This window comes from Bos grunniens, chromosome 21 (genome assembly GCF_055505025.1).
Source record: "Bos grunniens cultivar Pamir isolate PY7600 chromosome 21, Bosgru_T2T1.0, whole genome shotgun sequence".
In the NCBI taxonomy this organism is placed as follows: Eukaryota; Metazoa; Chordata; class Mammalia; order Artiodactyla; family Bovidae; genus Bos; species Bos grunniens.
This window is the reverse complement of record NC_141185.1, coordinates 12,750,967-12,774,495: the sequence shown is the minus strand read 5'-3', so window position 1 is coordinate 12,774,495 and position 23,529 is coordinate 12,750,967. Positions and strand designations below refer to the sequence as shown.

Here is a 23,529-nt window from a genome sequence, read left to right as displayed (position 1 = left end):
ACTGATGTTGAAGCTGAAACTCCAATACTTTGGCCACCTGTTGCGAAGAGCTGAGTCATTTGAAAAAACCCTGATGCTGCGAAAGATTGAGGGCAGGAGGAGAAGGGGACAACAGAGGATGAGATGGTTGGATGGCATCACTGACTCAATGACATGGGTTTGGGTGGACTCTGGGAGTTGGTGATGGACAAGGAGGCCTGGCGTGCTGCAGTTCATGGGGTCACAAAGAGTCGGACATGACTGAGCGACTGAACTGAACTGATGTGCCCCTATGGGTATGAATTAAATTGTTACAATTTCCATAGAAGGTAAACTGTAATCTCTATCAAAAATTTAACAGATTTTTCTTTTAGAAAAAATTTCAACAGATATTGATATTTTAATTAATTGTATACTGTAAAGCAGGCTTCCCAGGTGGCTCAGACGGTAAAGAATCCACTTGCAATGCAGGAGACCTGGGTTTGATCCCTGGGTTGGGAACACCCCCTGGAGGAGGTCGTGGCAACCCACTCCAGTATTCTGGCCTGGAGAATCCCTATGGACAGAGGAAACTGACAGGCTACAATCCATGAGGTCGCAAAGAGGCAGACACGACTGAACGACTAAACACCGCACACAGCATGCGCCTCTGAAAGTTTCCTTCACAGCTGCTTTGTCCAAACCAGGATCCAGACCAAGGTCGTGATGTCTCTTGAGCTCTTCTGACCTCAACTAACTACCCCTGAGAAAGATACTGCGTTGATTGTCCTGCAGAAGGGCCAGCTTCTGGAATTGTCCAGTTGCTTCCTCGCGGTACCATTTAGCTCGTCCATCTGTCCCTACATTTCTCGGAAACCAGAAGTTAGATCTAAAGTCTTGATAAGACTCGTTAAAAGCTTTCAACTAAATCACATAATAGAGAGTGTTACGTTTACCAGAAAATGCATGAAGTTCCTGTTGTGCTAAGATATTTATGTATGTTTCCACTCACATAATCACAACTCAAATGAAGACTGAGGACGTTCCTAGTTCCCCAGCAGGCTCCCATTCATGCCCCTCCCAGATAATAGCCCCCAAGCAAAGGAAAACCCTTCTGACTTTCTTCACACAGATGAGTTTTGCCCCTTCTGTACTTCTTATCAGTTCAGTCACTCAGTCATGTCTGACTCTTTGTGACTCCATGAACTGCAGCACACCAGGCCTCCCTGTCCCTCACCAACTCCTGGAGTCCACCCAAACCCATGTCCATTGAGTCGGTGATGCCAACCAACCATCTCATCCTCTGTCATCCCCTTCTCCTCCTGCCCTCAATCTTTCCCAGCATCAAGGTCTTTTCAAATTAGCCAGCTCTTCACATCAGGTGGACAAAGTATTGGAGTTTCAGCTTCAACATCAGTCCTTCCAATGAACACCAGGACTGATCTGCTTTAGGATGGACTGGTTGGATCTCCTTGCAGTCCAAGGGACTCTCAAGAGTCTTTTCCAACACCACAGTTCAAAAGCATCAATTCTTCTGCACTCAGCTTTCTTTATCCAACTCTCACATCCATACATGACCACTGGAAAAATCATAGCCTTGACTAGACGGACCTTTTGTTGGCAAAGTAATGTCTCTTCTTTTGAATATGCTATCTAGGTTGGTCATAACTTTCCTTCCAAGGAGTAAGCGTCTTTTAATTTCATGGCTGCAGTCACCATCTGCAGTGATTTTGGAGCCCAGAAAAATAAAGTCAGCCACTGTTTCCACTGTTTCCCCATCTATTTGCCATGAAGTGATGGGACCGAATGCCGTGATCTTCGTTTTCTGAATGTTGAGCTTTAAGCCAACTTTTTCACTCTCCACTTTCACTTTCATCAAGAGGCTCTTTAGTTCTTCTTCACTTTCTGCCATAAGGGTGGTGTCATCTGCATATCTTATGTCCGAGGTTATTGATATTTCTCCCGGCAATCTTGATATACTTGTACTTTGTATAATTAGCACCCTATAATATGAACTCTTTCACTCAACATTGTCTGTGAGATGCACGCATATTGTTATGGGTATCAAGGTTTTTCCCTATGATTGTCTTATTTCATCAGATGAATATGCCACAACTGTGCTGTCCATTCCCTTGCTGATAGACTTCCTAATAGTTTTAACACCAATAAGTAATCTCGCCTGAGCTGATTTCCTTGAAGATTGCAGAACTGATCAGACTCTAAAGTCAGCTGTCATTCCCAGAAAAAAAAAAGTGGCATGGAAGAGATTTAAGCTGACATCACAGGTCTAGTAGGAGAGAGATGATTCAATCCAAGAGATGCTCATTTAGACTATGCACAGCTACTGAAACCATGAACCTGGTTTTCAAAGAACTTTAAAAAAAAAATTATATATGTATTTGGCTGCATCAAGTCTTAGTCCCTTGCGGCGTGTGGGATCTTTCATTGCAGAGCCCGGCAAGTTGTGGCTGGCCAGCTCAGTGGGCGCTCCACGGCATGCGGGAATCTTAGTTCCCTAACCAGGGATCAAACCCTCATCCCCTGCATTGCAAGGCAGATTCTTAGCCACCAGAGAAGTCCCCAAAGAACTCTTCAATACATTGCTTTACAGACTTCTATAGCCACCTGCAAAGAGGGATGTGTTCTTCCCATTTTCATACTGAATGAGGACTCGGATGGGCAAAATGCTTAGCTGAAGGTCACAGGGTAAGGGCAGAGTGGGACCTGCCGCCTCCTGCTGCTCTCTCCCCCCATTCCCTGTTTGCCTGGGAAGAGGCAGGGAGGTCTAGGACAGGAACCCTCTTCTCAAGACCTCAGGTGGAAAGAAGGAAGGAAATGCCCAGAGAAACAAGGCTGTACTATCGAGTTTTGCAACATGGCTGGCTGCAGCAATGTGCCCTTTGTACAGGCCAGTAAACCGAGGAAAGGGGAGAAAGCCAGCAGCGTTCAGCTCTTCCTCTGACCTGAGCAAGGCCAAGTTCCAAGGACTGCACGGTCAAAGTCTCCCTGGGTGATGCCAGCTCTCTGCTCACACCATTATACTCATGCCCAGAGCCAAAGTGCTGAAAAGGCAGTGACCAGGCCTGAGCAGAGGGATCTGTCTCCATGACGCCCCCTTCTGTGACATCTGTTCTCCTTCTAAGGCCTGGGAAATGTCCCTCTCAATGTCATCAGTAACCTCCACGCCAGACATTTAAGTGACATTCTTTTAGTCCTCTGTGGCACTTAGAAAATGCAGCTATTGACTAACTATATTAAGAAATGCCACCCACAGCCCACCCCTGACAGCCCCATGAGCCCCGGTGACGTCCACCCTCTGGGGTCATGGGGAAAGAGGCCCCTGGTGGCCTCTTGGGTCCTAACTTGCTTTTCCTGGCACAGTCCCGCCCCCTGCACTCTGCCAGACAGAGGACGACAAAGGGACCTCGCTTTATGAGAAACCAAGATTTAAAAAGGAAAAAAATAAACAAGCGGAAAACCCACGTGCCTCAGCAGTTGACGTTTTCCCAGCCCCACCTCGGATCTAGAACACAAATCCGTCTACAGCATCAAGCCTCAGACACCACTTCCAAGTACACATCAATTACTTAAAGGGAGGCGTACACGCACGATGCAAGAGCTGTGTGCTTCTTAACTTATTAATAACTGAGCCAATGATCCCCTGGAATCTTGTTCAAGTGCGTGTTCTGGTTCAGGGGGCCCGGGGTGATGCCTGAGACCCTGAAGGTCTAGCCCCTGATGCTGGCCCCCAGGCCACTCTGAGGAGCAAGACATTAGAAACTAATAAGATGTAGACCAGTGGGTCCCTGGCTGCACTTAGAATCACTGAGGAGCTTTTAAAAACAAATACCTCTGTCTGTTCCCCACCCCAGACCAATGGATCAGAATTCTTGATGAGGGAGAGAGGAACATGGAGAGAGAGTGGGACGGAAAAATAAATGAGTGGCACCTAGCATGGGTGATACTATGCAATGACAAGGAGAGTATACTTTTCTTTTTTAAGTATTAATTGATGTATGTGTTTGGCTGCATCGATCTTAGTTGCTGCGCGTAGGATCTTTGTTTCATGATGCAGGATCTTTTGTCGTGGTGCACGGGTTCTCTAGTTGTGGTTCTGGGGCTCATGGGCTTAGCTGCCCTACGGCACATGGGATCTTAGTTCCCTGACAAGGGATCGAACCTACATCCTCTGCATTGCAAGGCGGATTCTTAACCACTGGACCACGAGGGAAGTCCTGAAATGAAGAATATACTTTTAAAATCATCTGCCTCTAAAACCAACATAAAGAAATGCCAGAAATATGAATCTTCCTGAGAGGCAGGGAGAGAAAGAGAGAGAGACAGAGAAAGGGTCTTCTTCCAAATATTTGGATGCATGTGGGGACTGAGCACTATATCAAAATACGGGAAAGACATGAATCACAGTATTATCATCATTCTTTGTAATCAGGTACAGTTAACAGTTTAAATCAGGTATTCTTTACAGTTTAAAAGAACAATAGCTACCAAGAAAGTGCTTATAGGCTCCTACAGTGCGCAGGCTGAATCACAGTCCATCCTCAACACAGCCCTAGGCTAGGTTCACGTTTATTTTCTACCACTTTACACCCGAGGAAACTGAGCACTGGGAAGTTTAAGAAATTGCCCTGAGGTCAGTGTAGGGACTTCCCTGATGGTCCACTGGTTAAGACTCTGAGCTCCCAATGCAGGGGGCCCAGGTTCAATCCCTGGTCAGGGAGCTACATCCCACGTGCCTCAACTAAGAGTTTGCATGCCAGAGTGAAGACCAGACAAAACCAAATAAAATATTTTTTTTTAAAGGTCAGGGTGGGAGGTGGGAGGGAGGCTCAAGAGAGAGGAGACATACGTATACCTATGACTGATCCATGTTGATGCATGGCAGAAACCAATACAATACTGTAATTATCCTTCAATTAAAAATAAATAACTTAAGGAGAGAGAAAAAAAAAAAGGTAAGCATGACTGATGAGGCTGGAGCTGAACTCAGGGCCCATGCAGTAAACCCACCACTGGTCTTTGTACAGCCCATGAGCTGAGAATGGTTCTTTCATTTTTAAATGTTTGGTAGGGGGCAGGGGAGGGAGAAATCCAAAGAAGAACTCATGACATGTGAAAATGACACAGAATTCAGATCTCAGCGTGCACACACCAAGGTTTCTTGGCACACCCACTCTTTTCTGTCTTGTCCGTGCCTGCTTTCTTGCAACAATGGAGTTGAGTGGCTGTGACAGAGACCGCATGGCCAGCAAAGCCCAAAATGTTTACATCTGGCCTTTTCCAGAAAAGGTTTGCTGACCCCTGCTCTAAACAGTTACACAGTTTATAAATTCTCCACTTTTCTTTTTTATACTTAAACAAGCACTGTGTTTATCCCCAAAATTGCTAAATTTGAGCATGTATAAAGTTGCTTTTATAGAGTCATATAACAATAAACTAATTGTCTGAGATTTCTGGTGGATCAATTCAAGCAAATGAATGACAATGCACTGAGCGTTCAGATGTGTGAGGCCATAAAAACATTTACAACAAAAGGAAGTCTTAACCTTTCTCATATTTGGATAGGTAGCAACTGGAGGCTAGACCAGGCCTGGAAGAGGCAAGCAGCTAAGAAAATCAAGATGACAAATCTGAGGGTGAAGGATGCTCCAGGTCATTTCCATGTATTTGTAGGATGTAGGAAACACTCATTTAGCACACATATGCTGCTGCTAAGTTGCTTCAGTTGTGTCCAACTCTTTGCGACTCTGTGGACGGTAGCCAACCAGGCTCCTCTGTCCAAGGGATTCTCCAGGCAAAAATACTGGAGTGGATTGCCACGCCCTCCTTTAGGGGATCTTCCTGGCCCAGGATTGAACTCACATCTCAGGCAGGTTCTTTACCACTAGCGCCACCTGTCTTGAGGCCAGTTACATGCTCTAGGGAGTCAGAAAAAAGAGACACAGTCTTTGACCTTAAGAAGCTCATGATCTTCACCTGGGAAATCAGGTGAGGACATAGAGCCCTGTGAGAGTGCAAGAAGAGGGTATCCTGGCAGGCATTCTGGAGGAGGTGAATCTAGGGGTTAATTAGCAGGTTCTACATAACAGTGTGGCTGTTAAGACCCTCAAGGGCAGGCTTTATGTGTTCTCACTTCAAGATTCCAACTACACTGTTTGCAGGGCTGTGCCCGAGAGGCATTTCTTAAGTACTTCTGATTCACTGGAAGGTAGGGAGAAAAGACAAGAGAATCACAGTGTAGACGTTTGTGAGATAACCTTGGGTAGATTCTGGATTCTACCTGTCTATCTGGGAAGACAGGGAGGATCCTGGAAGACTTTTCAGTTTTGTTTTAAGGATAAAATGAATTGTTGTTGCTGTTCAGTCGCTCAGTCATGTCCGACTCTTTGTGACCCCATGGACTGCAGCACGCCAGGCTTCCCTGTCCTTCACCATCTCCCGGAGCTTGCTTAAATTCACGTCCATTGAGTCGGTGATGCCATTCAACCATATTATCCTCTGTCATCCCCTTCTCCTGCCTTCCCCAGCATCAGGGTCTTTTTTAATGAGATAAAACGATACACACTCTTTAAAGGGCCTTTAGGAAAAAGAAACTATGGAAGAAAAAATTACCTAACAATCACTAACAAATTAGCAATCCTATAAACCCTATAAAAACAATCCTAATAAATTAGCATTATTTCCTTTCAGTGTCTTTTCTCTCGACAGGTAACAAGCTTTTATTTTAGTTTTGTGTTCTGTTTTGGCCCCTCTCACCATCAAATTTTAAGCACTCTCTGTGTTGTAACAGCTTTAATAAGCATTGGTTTCGATGACTGCCTAATTGTCTAGTAATTAGACCATCAACTCACATAACTGGTCCCCGGATATCGGACCTGAGTTATTCTCTGGTTTTCAGTCTTTCTGGGAGGATTCAGCAATTCTCTTATGTACAGCACTGCTATGAACGTGTTACAATTATTATAGATAGTGCTGGATCCCTAAAGCTTACTTATGATTTTGTCCTTGGAAATGACTCCTCAGAGGGCAATGATGGGTTCAAACTCCTTCTGTAACAAAAAGTCAAACATATTTCCCAAAGGCTGAAACTGACTTCAAACTTCCAGGGTAGCTTTTAAAATGGTGAAAGCTATTTTTAGTGCAAAGAGGCTGAGTTTTCATATGTAAATGACATCAGGTACTAACTCTCAGAGTTACCTGCACACGAAGTCCTTCTTTGACAGGGGCTCCTTCCATTACAAATGAACTTACAGAACAGAAAGAGACTCTCAGACTTACGAACTCATGGTTGCTGGCGGGAAGAGATAGTTAAGGACTTTGGGAAGATCATGGACACACTGGTACATTTAAAATGGGTAACCAACAAAAACCTATTGTAGAGCACATGGAACTCTGCTCAATGTTATGTGCCAGCCTGGATAGGAGGAGAGTTTGGGGGAGAATGGATACATGGACGGGCTTCCCTTGTGGCTCAGCTGGTAAAGAATCCGCCTGCAATGTGGGAAACCAGGATTTGATCCCTGGGTTGGGAAGATCCCCTGGAGAAGGGAAAGGCTCCAGTGTTCTAGCCTGGAGAATTCCATGGACTGTATAGTCCACGGGGTAGCAAAGAGTCAGACACAACTGAGCGAGTGTATGTGTGGCTGAGTCCCTTTGCTGTTTGGTGAAACTATCGCAACATTGTTAATTGGCTATATCCCAATACAAAATGTTTTTGGTGGTTTTTTTTTTTTTTAAAGACACCAGTCGGAGCCCAGTTTTCTTCTTCACTGTATTTACATGCCGTCCCAAAATGCTGCCGGATCCAGCAAATACAAATACTGGAAGCCAGTTAGATTTGAATCTCTGATAAACAATGGATAAGTGTTTGGTATAAGTATGTCCCAAATGGCCTGTGAGGTATACTTATACTTTTTTTATTATTATTATTTTACTCTTGGTGGCGCTGGGTCTTCACTGCTGCATGTGGGCTTTCTCCAGTTGTGGCGAACAGGGGCTACTCTTCATGCTGGTGTGAGGGCTTCTCCCTGTGAGGGCTTCTCTCGTTGCGGAACACAGGCTCCAGGCCTGCAGGCTTCAGTGGTTGCAGTGCTGGGCTCAGCGGTCGTGGTACACGCGCTAAACAGCTCTACAGTGTGTGGGATCTTCCCAGACCACGGATCAAACCTGTGTCCCCTGCACTGGCAAGTGAATCCTCATCATCTGTACCCCCAGGGCAGTCCATACTTTTAAAAAAGTATTTGTAGCTGAGATTCAAATTTAGCTCAGCCTCCTGTATCTCATCCAGGTATATTTGACCCTACCCGTGAAAAGCCCATCCAACCTTGGGAGCCAACCCGGTGTGAATGTGGCCTTTATCTGCCACCTGGGTTTAGTTCCTTTTTCTCTCCTGGGAGTGGGACTACCCATGTTGATCAGATGCCAAGGGTCCTATCCCGGATGCCATATTAGGAAGGCTGGGCATGGCCTGGAGGAACTGGGTTTGTTTGTTTTGTTGGGTAAAGATTTTTGCCTGCTTATATTATTGGGCAAGAGCTTGTTTTCTTTTGGGAGAGCCAGAAATATCCAGGCAGGCCTGGCCCCAGAAGGGCTGATGGACTAGATCAGAGCAGCTTCTTCCACGCTGTCCTTGAGGAAAGCCTCTTGTGGATTTTCAAGGCCCGGTGGCAAGAGAAAAGAAGAGACAGGAGAAGTTTTGCCTTAAGAGCAGACAGTCAGGGGCCACGGGAAGGGGGTGTCCAAGCTTAAAGACAAGTCAGGGACCATCTCTCCAACATGTTGGTATGAAAATACTCTAAAAATCTGCCAGAAGCTCTCTGGACCCCTTTCCTGCTGACTTCTGCTCATTCACAACAGTGCCCATGTTCCATGCGGGCTTCCACGATAGTTCAGTTGGTAAAGAATCTGCCTGCAATGCAGGAGACCCTGGTTCGATTCCTGGATTGGGAAGATCCCCTGGAGAAGGGTAAGACTACCCATTCCAGTATTCTGGCCTGGAGAATTCTGTATAGTCCATGAATCCTGTATAGTCCATGGGGTCACAAAGAGTCGGACACAACTGAGCAACTTTCACTTTCGTGTTACATCCACACCCCAACTTCCAGGAAGGCCTTCTGTCTTTAGTACCCAGCCTCAGACTCCCTCTGACTCCCTCTTTAGAAGTTTTCATCTTTAACCTAAGACAGAGGTCATCATGAGGAGTCCCTCTCTGCAGACTACTGCAGTGTGAACATCAGCCTCCCCTCCGGACGCTGACCCTTGGTGAAGACCACCAGGCAACACTGGGACACCCAACACGACTCTGCTCTGACTGCCCTTCGGAGAGGAGCGGATGGTCATCACACCCTTGCTGGATGTTCTCCTAGAATTTGCTCCAGGCTCTCCTGGGCCCACCTGGGTCCTCCTTGCTGCCTCAAGGTAGAGTCGAAATCTCTTGCCTTGAGACAGACAATAATATGTCTGTTTACCTGGCCTTGCATCAAATTAGCTTTTTGGACTGGTTCCACCACTTCCTTTGATAGATAAAGGGGCTGAGGCCAAGTGGCCTGCTCGATGTCACACAGCAAGTGGGTGGCCAAACAACACCTTGAACCTGGATCTCTGGCTCCTAAGCGAGACTCCTTTCTGCTGTCACACACGCAGCCCTGGCCAGAGTGTATCAGGAGGGGTACACAGGCTGAGGAGGGCAAGAGGAGAAGCAGGCAGCAGAAGATGAGATGTTTAGGTAACATCACTGATTCAATGGACGTGAATCTGAGCGAGCTCCGGGAGATGGTGAAGGACAGGGGAGCCTGGCGTGCTGCAGTCCCTGGGGTCGCAAAGAGTCGGACACAGCCTGGCAGTTCTGCGTGTGGACAGAGTGCCTGCTTTTCAAAACCCAGGCCTTGCGCTTGGTGGATGTGTGACACCTTGCCCAGCCTCTCTCCTGAGACGATTCTGCACCCACTTTAATGTCGAATTCCAGAGATGGAAATTAGAGTGGTCTGGGGCAGCACTCACGTATCCACTCCCTCCCTGAGGGCCCTCCACGTGCCAGCCGCTGCTCTGGGCATTGGGGATGCAGCGTCGAAAAACACAAGCCCTGGCCTCCCGCAGCTCCTACCCTAGTCTCAGATACAGACGAAAAACATAGACGACTGTGCGAGATAAGGGAGCTGTGCTTGCGGAGAGGAAAAATCAAAATGGTGGGGCGGGGGGCGGGGGCCCACCTATGGGTCTCACCCTGGATTGTAGCTCCACCTAGTGGACATTTTGACAATTTCCCGGGCTTTTTCTGCCTGTCACAATAACGGGGGAGTGGGCAGCTTGCACGCCAGATGTTTAGCTGGCCAGTGCAAGCGCACCAGCATTCACTGGATCATGGAGAGAGCAAGAGAGTTCCAGAAAAACATGTACTTCTGCTTCACTGACTACACTAAAGCCTTTGACTGTGTGGATCACAACAAACTGTGGAAAATCCTTAAAGAGATGGCAGTACCAGACCACTTTACCTGTCTCCTGAGAAACCTGCATGCAGGTCAAGAAGCAACAGTTAGAACCGGACATGGATTGGGAAAGGAGTACGTCAAGGCTGTATATTGTCACCCTGCTTATTTAACTTACATGCAGAGTACATCATGTGAAATGCCAGCTGGATGAAGCACAAGCTGGAATCGAGATTGCCGGGAGAAATATCAACAACTTCAGATATGCAGATGATACCACTCTAATGGCAGAAAGCGAAGAGGAACTGAAGAGCCTCTTGATGAGGGTGAAAGAGGAGAGTGAAAAAGTTGGCTTGAAACTCAACATTAAAAACAAACAAACAAACAAACAAATCGGGCTTCCCTGGTGGCTCAGCAGTAAAGAACTCACCAGCCAATGCAGGAGACACAGGTTCAATCCCTGACCCAGGACGGTCCCACAGGTCTCAGAGCAACAAAGCCCATGCACCACAACTCCCGAGTCTGTGCTCTAGAGCCTGCAATCTGCAGCTGCTGCAGCCGCACACTCTAGAGCCCATGCTCTGCAACAAGAGAAGCCACCGCAGTGAGAAGCCCGTGCACCGCAGCTAGAAAGTAACCGCCCCACTCTCCACGACTAGAGAGAAGCCCTCATAGCAACAAAGACCCAGAACATCCAAAGATAGAAATAAATACATGAAATTAATATTAAAAAAACTAAAATCATAGCATCCAGTTCTATCACTTCATGGCAAATGGAGGAAAAGTGGAAGCAATGACATATTTCCTTTGCTTGGACTCCAAAATCATGGTGACAGTGACTGCAGCCATAAAATTAAGATACCTGATCCTTGGAAGGAAAGGCATGGTAAACCTAGACAGTGTATCAGAAAGCAGAGGCATCACTTTGCCCACAAAGGTCCATAGAGTCAAAGCTATGGTTTTTCCAGTGGTCATGTACGGATGTGAGAATTGGACCATAAAGAAGGCTGAGTGCCGAAGAATTGATAGTTTCAAGCTGTGATGTTGGAGAAGACTCTTGAGAATCCCTTCGATAGCAAGGATATCAAACCAGTCCGTTCTAAAGGAAATCAACCCTGAATATTCATTGGAAGGACTGATGCTGAAGCTGAAGCTCCAATACTTTGGCCACCTGAGGTGAAGAACGGACTCCTTGGAAAAGACCTTGATGCAGGGAAAGATTGAGGACAGGAGCCGGGGGTGGACAGAGGATGAGATGGTTGGATGGCATCACTGACTCGATGGATGTGAGTCTGAGCAAACCCTGGGAGTTAGCGAAAGACAGGGAAAGCTGGAGTGCTGCAGTCAGTGGGTTCACAGAGTCAGACGCGACTTAGCAACTGAACGACAAGCAGGCGTGCCAGACATCCTGAAGGGCACGAGACAAATGAAAGGATGAGAGACTGAAAACGTTCTTCCTTTGTGCAACTCTGGAATGTGCCAGCAGACATCTATGTAGCTGAAAACTCTGCTTATAATTATGTGAGCCTAGAACCTAAAACGGTTTTATAAATAAGCAGAAAGTATTTTGTACACAGATTTATCACTCACTGCATCTTCAGGAATTCAAGAACTGTGTATCTAATACACAGAGAGAAGGTTACATTTTGTCTTGCTTGGGACTCCACCAAGAACTGTTCACTGTTTTAAGAAATCACATCTCTGTGGAATTTGAGGCAGCACACTGCATCTTTGTGGGTGTTACATTTATAAGAACTCTAGGTGTAAGTGCAGAGAGCTGCCAGATCTACTTGTTAAAATACATAGTAAATGGTTAAACATTCATTTTCTTTTATTTCTCCTTTATGTTGTAGTACATCCTATTAATTTTTTTTTAAAGTATGTGCTTAGGTAGGTTTTATTTTCTGTGAATTTATCTTATGCTTATAAAATGTGATAAAAGGCGGGGCTTCCTGGCAGCCCAGTGGTTAAGACTCTGCCCTTCCAGTGCAGGGGGTGCAGGTTCAATCTCTGGTCAGGGAACTAAAATCCCACATGCCACTCAGCAGGAAAAAAAAAAAAAAAGAGTGATCAAAGGAACCAAAGATGCCAGTGAGCAGCGGCCCTACAGGAGGAAGGAAGGAGCTGTGATCATACCTGGGGAAAAGCGTTCCAGGCAGAAGGAACAGGGTGTTGTGTGTGCAGATATCAGAGTGAGGGGTGGGGGGTGAAGAGGAACCCATGGAAGTAAGGCTTGTGAGCCTTGGCAAAGACCGTGGCTCTGACCCTATCCCTAGGTCAGTGTGAGGACTCAGGATTGAGACAGCAGGCAGACATGTCCCAGGAGCCAGGACCAAGCAGGAAAGGGACATAATCTGATTCCTTTTTTTTTTTTTTAAAAGCTCACTGTGGTTGCCTGATGGACGGTAGCTAAGAGGCTAGTGCCAGGATCCAGCCTTGCCCGTGGCTTGGATTAGGGAAGGAGGCTAGAGGTGGCCAGATTTGTGATGTATCTGAAAGTAAAGTTGGACAAGACCCATAGGACTTGTCAGAAATGTGATTGAAACACACACACACAGCAGCCAAGGACTCACCCCTCAGAGAAAAGATGACAGAGGGAGGGAGCCGGCTAATCCACAGGGGATATGCAGCTTTGCAGTGAGGAGATTAAATTGAAAAAGGTTTTGCATTTTGAAAACACAAAGGCTCTCTAAAAATGTAAAAGATTAAGCCTAATTAAAAAGCATTTGTTAGTGTATGTCTAAGTTGGCAGTAGGTTTGGGGCATGGGGGTTCTTTCATTCCTGTTTTATGACTTGCACATGCAGGCTACATCGGGCTTCCCAGGTGGTGGTCGTGGTAAAGAACCCACCTACTGATGCAGGAAGATCCCTGGAGGAGGGCACGGCAACCCACTCCTGTATTCTTGCCTGGAGAATCCCGTGGACAGAGGGGACTGGCAGGCTACGGTCCATGGGGTCGCAAAGAGTCAGACACGATGAAAGCGACTTAGCACACACGCACATGTATGTTACATATTTGGGGAGGCACGTGTTAAATATCACACAGTGGTATTTCTTTAAAAGCTTGGCACTGACAGCTTTTGTGCACCCAGGACTCAATTTCCTGGACAAAGCCAGAACTAGCCAGAGCATGGGTAGCATCAGAATGACAGGTGGAGGTCAAAAGAAGACTGAAGTGAGAGGTCAAGGGCTCAGAGCAGGACAATGGGCTGGCGGAGCTGGACTTCAAGGGCTCAAGTAATGACCTCGATGCTTGTCACGTGACCTTGGGCAGGTTCCCTCACTTTTTCAAGACTTATCCTCATCTGTAAAATACGGACCATCATGGTGCCTCCCCCTAATACTACTGTGAGGACTGAAAAGAAAGAACACACACAAAGCTGCCAGCGTGATACCTGGCAGGGATGCTGTTTGCGTGGTGGCGATGGTACTTGAGGATGGGATCAGAAGATGGGAAGGGTTGTTAGCTGGATGCTCTTGAAGAGCAGCTACCTGAGTGCCCGTCTGCCCAGTAGGGCTCAGGCTAGAGAAGCGTCCAGGCTTTGTGCTGGACAGTGTCCTCCTTCAAAGGCACCCTGCAGTCCAGTCCTTTTGATGAGCACCTTCTTTCTTCAAGCAGAAGGCAAATCCAATCTCAGCTTCCCTGTGGCCTAGAGATTACTTTGTTCTGTACGTGTGTGTGTGTGTGTGTGTGTGTGCGCTAAATTGTTTCAGGCGTCTCAGACTCCTTGTGACCCCATGGACTGTAGCTTGCCGGACTCCCATGTCCATGGGATTCCCCAGGCAAGAATGCTGGAGTGGGTCGCCATTTCCTCCTCCAGGAGATCTTCCTCCAGGGATCGAATCCGAGTATCTTATGTCTCCTGCATTGGCAGGTGGGTTCTTTACCACTAGTGCCACCTGGGAAATAAGTACCTATAAGCAAGCTAAATGGAGCCCAAATTGTAACAAGGAGGCTATTTGACAGGGAGGGGGAGTGGGGGGAGGAAAGCAAAGGGATTGATATTATCTTAAGATGTGCATCTGGTCTGTCCCCATTTCCCTCGGCCAAGCTGAGGACGTAGCAGGGCCGGGGAGTTCTAGTGGTCAAGGAATTGGTACAAACGGGAGCAAGCAAGCACGGAAATAGAGTGAAGATAATGGGATCCAGTTGCTCACCACCAGAGAAGAGAGCAATGTCCTATTGGAAAAGAGGGCGTGCTCACTTCAGCAGCACATACACTAAAATTGCAACAATAGAGAGAAAATTAGCATGGCCCCTGTGCAAGGATGATGTGAAAGTTCAGGAAGCATTCCGTATTTAAAAAGAAAATAAAAGAAGGAAAGACTAAATTCTGAATGTTGAATTGGATTTAGAAATGCTGGTATAAATTCATGGTTTTTAAAAGGATGTATAGATGGAAGGAAATGGCAACCCACTCCAGTATTCTTGCCTGGAGAATCCCAGGGACGGGGAAGCCTGGTGAGCTGCCGTCTATGGGGTCGCACAGGGTCGGACACGACTGAAGCGACTTAGCAGCAGCAGAGATGGAAGAGTGGGCATTAGATGTGCGTATTAACCTATACATGCCTACACACACATATATACATGTGTATTGCCTAGTTTGGTCTGCCAGAAAGCCAAGAAGCAGTGTCAGCTTGGTATCAATAAGCGTACATAGCACATAGGTCATGGTTTCTAATCACCATTCTCCACTAAACCACTGAAACTCATGGTTCAAATGAAGAAGTCCAAGGCTAAGGCATGGAAATTACAAGAAAAGCCTGGAATATCTTGTGCCAAATGTTAGGATATACTAAAAACAAACAAAATGATGTGTGTATATCAAAGTAACACAAGAGTCAACTGAGTAGTGGCAAAGACAATTGTCACAAAGGCAACTGTCAAACCGACAATAGTTAAAGTCGAAACAATGTAAACATTTGTCTGGCTCTCTTTTGGATACCATGAGTCCCTTGTGGTTTACTAAGTATCTTAGTCTATTTGGCTGCTAAAACAAAATGACCATAGCCTGAGTGTCCTGTAAACAACAGAAATTTCTGTCTCACAGTTTTGGAGGTTGGAAGTCCAAGATCAAGTTTCTGGCCAACTCTGTTTCTAGCAAAAACTACTGTCTGTCTTCTCACTGTGTTCTCACCTGATGGAAGGGGCCACAGAGCTCTCTGAGGTCTGTTTTATAAGGACACTAATCCCATTCATGAAAGCTCTGTCCTCATGACCTAATCACCTCCCAAAGGCCGCCCCCCCCCCTCCAAATGCCACCATATTGGAGTTAGCATTTAACATACACATTTTAGGGGTATACAGTCTAAAGCACTGAGTATTAGATAGTGTATAGGATTGGCTACTATAACAAAAATCCAAAGATTGACAATGGCTGAACAAACAACAGTTTAATTCTCTTGCCTTTAAAAGTCTGAGCAGGTGCAGAGCCTCCCTCCAATAACTCATTAGGAACCCAGGCTCTTTCTGTCTTTTTTCTCTGCATCCTCAACACTCAGCTGCTACCTCATAGGTCAGTATGGCTGCTCCACTTCCTGCCAGCACATCCCTGTTCCAGCCAGAAGGACAGAAGAAATGAGGAAAGAGGTGAGTACGGACACCTCTAAGGACATGACCTTTAAGGACATGACCTAGAAATTTACAAATCACTTCTGGTCACACCACATTCTCTAGAGAATACTGTCATTGGGTCATGCCAATCTGCAAGGGAAGTTGGGGGAGAAAATGCAGCATTCAGCCAAGCAACTATGTTCCTAGCTAAAAATTACTTTACCATGAGAGAAAGGGATAACAGAAATTGGGGGACAGCAAGCAATCTTTGCCACTCTTACAAATAAATTCCTCGTTTGGCTTTAGTTAACAGAGTTGATTTCTATTGCATGTGACCAACAAGACAGAAATACAGGAAAGAAGGACACTAACTTTTATTGACTAACTCCTGTGTCCCAGGCACAACCTACAGATCATCTGTTTTCATCTTAGCAGTGACTCAGTCAAGTAGGGTTTGACAGGTGGGAAAGTAGGCTCAGAGAGACAAAGTGAGCTGCTCATGGCCAAAAGCCATGAGTGGCAGAGCTAGAATCTGAGTGCAGATCTCTGAGACCCAGAGTTCAGGCTCTTCCCGTGGTACCACACTTGAGACGCTCTTCCTTTGCCCAAGGCATGCCCCCAGAGCCCTGGTTGCTGGGAATACACCAGCCATAGAGACACCTGATTTTCACCCTCCATGTGTGCCTTGGCCTGACTCTGGTTGGCATCTTCTCCCTTTAGCAATGTTGATGCCAGCCTCGAAGGACACACGATTGTGCTTAGGCAGGGGGCTGTGTCTGTAGAGACACCCTGATCTCATGATTAGAACTCAGTGTCAGGACACACCTCAGGCATCTCCTGGTCACTCACGTACTCTAAATAAGATGGGGACAGATGCTTCCTCGAGGAGCAGCCAGTGAAGCACAAGACCCAAAGTTAAATATAAGTGGGACTTCCCTGGTGGTTGGCCCAGTGGGTTAAGACTCTGTACTCCCGATGCGGGGGGCCAGGGTTTGATCCATGCCCAGGGAACTAGATCTCACAACCCACAAGTAAGAGTTCTCATACTGCAATGAAGATAAAGATCGTGTGTGCCACAGATAAGACAGCACAGGCAAATAAGTAAATATTCTTTTTAAACATAAATGTTAGTTTAAGAGTGCTGAAGGTGCTGACATAGAGCTATGTTTGGGCACGTGGGGTGTTGGAATCAGGAAAGGCTTCAGAGAAAAGGGGCTTTCCTAGGGGCTCAGTGGTAAAGAATCTGCCTGCCAATGCAGGAGACATGGGTTGGATCCTTGGATCTGGGATGACCCCACATTGCACGGAGCAAGTAAGCCTGTGCGCCACAATTACTGAGCCTGAGCTCTAGAGTTTAAGAGCTGCCAACTTCTGAAGCTTTGCATCTTAGAGCCTGTGCTCTGCAACAAGAGAAGTCTGAGCACCACAACTGGAGAGTGGCCTTGCTGTCCAAAAGTAGAAAAAATCTGTGCAGCAAGGAAGACCCAGCATAGCCAAAAATAAATAAATAACCACATAACATTTTTTTAAAAGGGAAAGAAGCTGTTTGGTCCATGAAGCCTTGAAGTTACAGACAAATCTTTGTGTGTGTGTGTGTGTATGCCTGCTTCCTTCAAAGCGAAGGTCTGTGATCTTTATCATAGTCTCCAAATGGCTGACAGCTCACGGGGTAGAGACTCTGGGCTAGAGGTTGAGAAATCTGAGGAGGCCAGGGCGCGGTGATGGGGTGGGGATGGAGTGGGCAGGAATGAGATGCGAGGAGGGCAAGGGCCACGGCTCAGAGGAAGAGTCGGCCTTGCTGGGGAGCCTGGACTTCACTCCAAGGGCAATAGGCGATTATTGCCTAGGTGGGGTGTCTGTCTCATGCCTGGCCTGTGTCACGTAGCCCTCAGAGTTCTGGATAGTCTCACAGTGTCTCCTAGGCTCTGGGAATACACAGAGAACTAGCTTGCCACAAACACCAGAGGAGGCTTCTCACGGGAGATGCATTGGGCCACAGAGCCTGAGTAGGAGCTTGTCCAGCAGAGGCTTTAATTAGAAAGACTGTGTGGGCTGTACCTTACAGAAGCCCCCTGGAATTATCTTAAACCCAGTGATGTGCTTGTTAATGTTTAATAACCAGTGTTTATTACTGGAGGATACTATTTGTAGCATCTTCTGATTTCTATGGTGTGACTATTGTGGCTATGGTCTATGTTAAGCTCCCCAGGTGCTCCCATGGAGAAAGATGTACAACTAGCTTTCAGGAGCCAGTGTGAACCAGCTCTAGTACACCATTGCTTGAGCCCCATTTATTATAAGAATACAAGTTGGGGAGGGCAATCTAGGGATGGGAGAGTATTGGGTATAAGACAGGCTCAAGGACGTATTTGTAACACGGGGACTACAGCCAATATCTTGTAATACCTGCAGATAGAAAGTAACCTTTAAAAGCGTATACACATTTTAAAAATATATACGTGTGTCTCATGGGGATCTAGCTGGAGCTGCAGCCAGGTTCAGATTGAACAGGAAGCAGGAACTGTGGGCTTCTGCAAACTCGGCTACCCTTCCCCTCTCTCTTCCTTCTTACCCTCCTATTGGGGCAGACTGGCTTTCTCTGCTCCCCAGTCCATGGATCAAAGAACTGCTACTGTCAACAGTTTTCAGATTTCCAGGACCCTTTTGGCAAGGAAGCAGCCAGACTGAAGCTTGGCCTCTCTTAGTCCCATTTCAAGTTCCTTGAAGCCCATTGGCCCATCTTGGGTCGGGTGCTTGGCCCTGATCCAATCAGCTGTGATGAGAGGCGAACCTTTGTTAGACCAAGATGTTGAGAAAGCCCTCTGATGCTGTAACCATAAGGTGTTGGGGAAGGAGAAGTAAACAGAGGAAAAGAAAGCAAGCTCTAAGCAAACGAACATCTTAGGTATCTTGTGGCAGAAAACGGGGGAAATTAATCATATGTTCATGCCGTCTCCTCTAGTCTTTTGAATTATCCACCCAGAGAGTTACTAATTCATTCGTTTATTCATCTATGCATGCCTTCAGGATTAATTTGACATTTTTTGAATGTGTACTCTATGTTAGAGAATATGTGGGCCTAAAAAGGAAGGGGAAGATAAATAAGGTTTAGTAACTGTCCCCCAAGAGTTTGCCATCTGGGAGTGAGACTGGTGTGTGCATGTGAAGTTGCTTCAGTCATGTCCAACTCTTTGTGACCCCATGGATTGGAGCCCTCCAGGCCTCTCTGTCCATGGGATTCTCCAGGCAAGAATAGTGGAGCGGGTTGCCATGGCCTCCTCCAGGGGAACTTCTAGAGCCAGGGATCAAACCCACGTCCCTTACATGTCCTGGATTGGCAGGCGGGCTCTTTACCACTAGTGCCACCATCCACAACACAAGCTTCATAGAAGGCTATTCAAAGTGCCAGTCCCCCAAGGACTACATGGGAGAGCTGAGGCCAGCAGCCTCTGAGATGGCTTCCTGATCTTCACTTCCTGATATTCACACCCCCCTGTAGCTCCCTCCCACACAGCATTGGGGTTGGTCTGTGTGACGGATAGAATAAAGTGGAGGTGACGATAGGAAACTTCCAAGCACAGGTTATGGAAGATCGTGGCTTCCATGCTGGGTCCTCTCTGTCTTGCTCTCTTGGATCACTTGTTCAAGAGGAAGCCGGCTGGCAGGTCATGAGCAGCCCTGAGGAAAGGACCCAGGACCCATGGCTGTCTGCCGACAGCCAGGCAAGTGTGGTAGGCAGTCAGGCCCTCAGCGGAGACCACAGCACTGTCAACAGCTTGACTACCACCTCATGAGAGACCCTGAGCCAGAATCACCCAGCTAAGCCACCCTCAGATCCGACCCTCACAAATGGAGGGAGATAATAAATATTTATTGTTTTAAGCTACAAAGTTTTAGGGTGATTTGTTACAATGTGATAGATGACCGGACTTCCCTGGTGTCTCAGTTGGTAAAGACTCCCCCTGCCAATGCAGGAGACATAAGAGAGGCGTGTTCCATCCCTGGGCCAGGAAGATCCCCTGGAGGAGGGCATGGCAACCCACTCCGCTATTCTTGCCTGGATAATCTCATGAACAGAGGAGACTGGAGGGCTGCAGTCCATGGGGTTGCACAGAGTCGGACATGACTGAGGTGACAGACGACTAATGCAGGAGGTGATATTTGAGGTGGATCTTAAAGGATGAACTCACCAAGCAGAGACAAACTCATTCCAGCAATGCCACGAGCAAAGCGGTAGACGAGAAAGCGCAGGGCATGAATGGGGGACAGTCACCTGCTGTGGCTGAATGTGAGTTGGCTGGGAGGGGGGCCCGTTGGCTGTAAAGGTGGACCAGGCGGGCAAGGGCTGCTGTGTCAGGTTAGCCAGTGACTTCCCACCTTTAGGAACCCCTTCTTCAAATAAGATCTTACAGAAGAGGCCAAGCTACAAAAAACGTAAAACGGAGCTCCCCTGGTTAGAGGTAGGTAGGGTAGGGGACGGAGCAGAAGGAGGTCTTGCCTTTCCTCCCCTGTTCCTATTTGCCTCTATGCACTTAGACCGGATCTGAAAGGATACTAGGTAGAGTGCTGGCCTCCGTGCAGGAACCCAGTGGCTGAATGGCAGGGAGAATCACCTTTTTTTTTTTTTTGGCCGTGCCGTGTGGCTTGTGGGATATTAATTCCCCCACCAGGGATTGAACCTGGGTTCCCTGCAGTAAAAGTGCCGAGTCCTAACCACTGGACTATGAAGGAATTCCCAGGGAGAATCATTTTTTACTGTATTTTCTTTGAATTTTTTTCCTTGGCATTATTTGAATTTTAAATTGTGTGCATTATTCTATATCCAGAGAAGTACATATTTCCATGGAAGTATGGATACACAGATATTGTATATCCAGAGAAGTATGGATATATAGGTGCTCATTGTACTCTTATCTCTACTTTTCTGTACATTTGAATGTTTTATAATAAAAAACAAAAAATTTGGGGACTTCCCTGGTGGCTCAGACAGTAAGGAATCTGCCTGCAATGCAGGAGACCTAGGTTCAATCCCTAGGTTGGGAAGATCCCCTGGAGAAGGGAATAGCTACCCACTCCAGTATTCTTGCCTGGAAAATTCCATGGACAAAGGAGCCTAGCAGGCTACAGTCCAGAAAAGTCCCTCTGGCTGCCCTGTGGAAAACTGTTAGGAGACTAGGAGTTCGGTAGGAGCCTAGTCAATCTAGAGGCCACTTGGAAAGCTCTGGCTGTGTGACCTGGGACCCAAGGTAAAACATGTATTCCAGGAACACATCTGAGGTGGAACAGCCCAAACCCTAAAGACCACTGTTTTAACAAATATTTATCAAACATGAGCATGCATCATTGTGTTGAGAAATGGTGTATGAGGCGGGGCTTAATTCCAGCTCAGCCACTCTCTATCTGACCTCTCTATGCCTCAGCTTTTTCATCTGTAAAATGAGATTACTAATTACCTCCTATTTAAACAATTTTTAATACTTATTTATTTGTCTACATCAGGTTTTAGTTGCAGCAAATAGGATCTTTCACTGTGGTTTGCTGATTCACGTGCCCCGCCTTCGGCATGTGGGATCTTAGTTCCCCGACCAGGGGTCCAACCCACATCCCCTGCATTGGAAGGCAGATTCTTAACTGCTGGGCCATTAGGGAAGTACCCCAAAGTTTTTGTTTTTTATTATAAAATGTTCAAATGTACAGAAAAGTAGAGATAAGTATAATAAACACCCATATACCACTATCCCAGATTTAACCGTCTTTAATATTTTGCCATATTTGTTTCACTTAATTGTCATCTAATTGAATTTTTAAAGTAGAGCATAGACATCATCAAATTTTACCTCTAATGATTTGTTATGCCCCAAAATGACTTTTTTCTCCTACAGGAACCACAACGTTATTATCATATCTCACAAAAGTAACAATAATTCTTTACATCATCTAATCCTCAGTTCATATTGGCCTAAAGGTCACCAAAATGTATTTTACTGATCTCTTTTTTCAAATTGGGTTCCAGTCACGATCAATAGACATTGTTCTCAGGGTCTTCCCATAAGGGTGAAATGAATCCATAATCATGAAGTTCTTAGATGGTTCCTGGGGTGGTAAGTGCTCTATGAATGTTGACACTTCTCAGCAGGCACCAGGGGCTGAGAACCAACTCCACAGGGCCCCAGGTCCCATGGGGGTGCAGACACTGTATCACAGTGGGAATAAGAGTGTCCAAAGACACAGCACTGAGGCCCAGAAGGCTCTCATGGTGGAGGATGGTGACCCCATGACTGAGCAGACAGCCCAGAGGGAGCCTCTGGCCTGGTGTCTGGAAAGTCCTGGCTGACCTCTAGAAGGAGACTTCTCTAGGATGGTGTCTCCCCAAGGGGAAGGGGAGGGTCTACCTGGCTGAAAGCTTGTAGTAAATGAGGAGCCTCCAGGCTGCTTCTACCTGGGGTCCACAACCCTGTGTGAACTCAGCCCTTGGTGGAGGCATGTCTGGGTCCCTGGGAAGCCTCCAAACTGAGAGTTTTAGGGCAGACAGGTCCTGATGCTGCTGTGGAGAACACAGACGACCAGTGCCAGCTTGGACCTCATGGTTGGGGGAGGCGCTGAGCTATATTCAAGGGCCCTGACAGGAGAGGCTGCTCTGGGGAGAGCCCGTTGTAGAAATGAGCCTGTCCACCCCAGCTCTGGCCTCCCATCCTGACTGCTTGGGGACCTGATCACCCAGATCCCTTCTCCTCCTCCCCTGGGTGTGTACTGGATGAGGGGAAGGGGGGTGGGTCATAGACTCCTTGCCATATGCATCTGTGGTACTCCCCTCTCCAATGCCACAGCCCACATGGTATTTTATGGGCCTCATCTTGCCCCTTCTGGCACGTTATCACTGCTCCTGAAACTTAAAAGGAGAGGATACCCAGAGAAGGATCTTGGTCCTTACCCACCACAGTGATTGGGTCAGAGGAAAACACGTGACCCTACCTGGGCCCATCCCAGACCATGAGGGTCAACTCTGGTCTCAGCCTGAAGCCAAGAGGTAAGAGAACCATTCATGCGTGAGAACAAGCAGGAGCTACAGGTGGCAACCTTGCCTCCATTCAGAGAAATCTTGGATAAGCAGAAAACCAAGGCGTTCCCTGGCAGGCCAGTGGTTAGGACACTGTTTCCACTGCAGGGGCACAGGTTGCATCCCTTTGTAGGGGAACTAAGATCTGTGCTGCGTGGCCAAAAGGAAAAAAAAAAGACAACTAAAATGGGGAAAAGCCGGCCCTAGGAATGGAGCCGGTGGGATTTCTGAAACTTTGTTTAAGCACTGTGCTAACCAAAGGCCACTACACTTAATTTTTTCATGTATGCCAGCTAGAGGTAGCCACGTAGCCTGAGTTCCCCAGAAAGCAGAGCCTGAGGGGAAGGCTCTGGCTACTAGTTCAAAAGGGAGTGAAGTTCCAGAGAGTGGAAATCCTGTGCCTTCACAGAGAGGTGGGTGAGGAGAAAACTGTCAACATGAGGGTACTTAATCTTCCAGGGCCATCCTCTCAAAAGCTACACAAATTTCATCTCAGGACGGTCCATGGAGGGTAAAA

At 46.9% G+C, this 23,529-nt stretch overlaps 2 non-coding genes across 2 annotated transcripts; one reads left to right on the top strand and one right to left on the bottom strand.

Annotated features, from left to right (window-relative positions):
* Positions 1-14,598: 14,598 nt before the first annotated feature.
* Positions 14,599-14,705, top strand: LOC147349104 (U6 spliceosomal RNA). Its single transcript, XR_015150799.1, has one exon. It is a non-coding gene; the product is annotated as a U6 spliceosomal RNA (small nuclear RNA).
* Positions 14,706-20,613: 5,908 nt separating this feature from the next.
* On the bottom strand, positions 20,614-20,686 carry TRNAK-UUU (transfer RNA lysine (anticodon UUU)). Its single transcript has one exon. It is a non-coding gene; the product is annotated as a tRNA-Lys (tRNA).
* Positions 20,687-23,529: the final 2,843 nt, after the last annotated feature.